Genomic DNA, 459 nt, shown 5'->3' with positions numbered 1-459 from the left:
CTTTGACAGTTGTTCCGTCTGGGGAGCAGAATCCCGCGCTGCCCCCGTGTCCCGCAGAAGGTCCCAGTCTGTAAATACTTCTGCTGTGGCTTACGAGGAGAGGATGGACAGACAGACAGACACCTGGAGCGGTGAAGAGACAGGGCAGGTTTCTCAGTCCCTGCCTGGGGAGTGCGGATCAGTAAAGCTGAAGCGACCAGCCACGTGCCTGTCCTGGCTGGATGCTCCTCAGCGTTTGGTTGGCAGCGTCGTACTCTGGGGCTCTGCTCTTTCCCCCCAGCAGACCGACTGGCTTCAGCGGGGACCTGCGGCCTTCCACGCGTGTCTGAGAAGCGCTCTCAGAAACACGAAGGGTGTGAGGGTGACAAAGGTGCTACGAGCAAGCCAGGCTGCGCGGAGAGCTGCGCTCGCCCGGCCCTCCCACTGCCGCCAGCTCCTCCGGAGAGTGGCCGTGCGCCC

The sequence above is a fragment of the Buceros rhinoceros genome, unplaced genomic scaffold (assembly GCF_000710305.1).
Source record: "Buceros rhinoceros silvestris isolate BGI_N320 unplaced genomic scaffold, ASM71030v1 scaffold9390, whole genome shotgun sequence".
Classification (NCBI taxonomy): Eukaryota; Metazoa; Chordata; class Aves; order Bucerotiformes; family Bucerotidae; genus Buceros; species Buceros rhinoceros.
The sequence above is the reverse complement of the archived record's forward strand: the minus strand, read 5'-3'. Positions refer to the sequence as shown.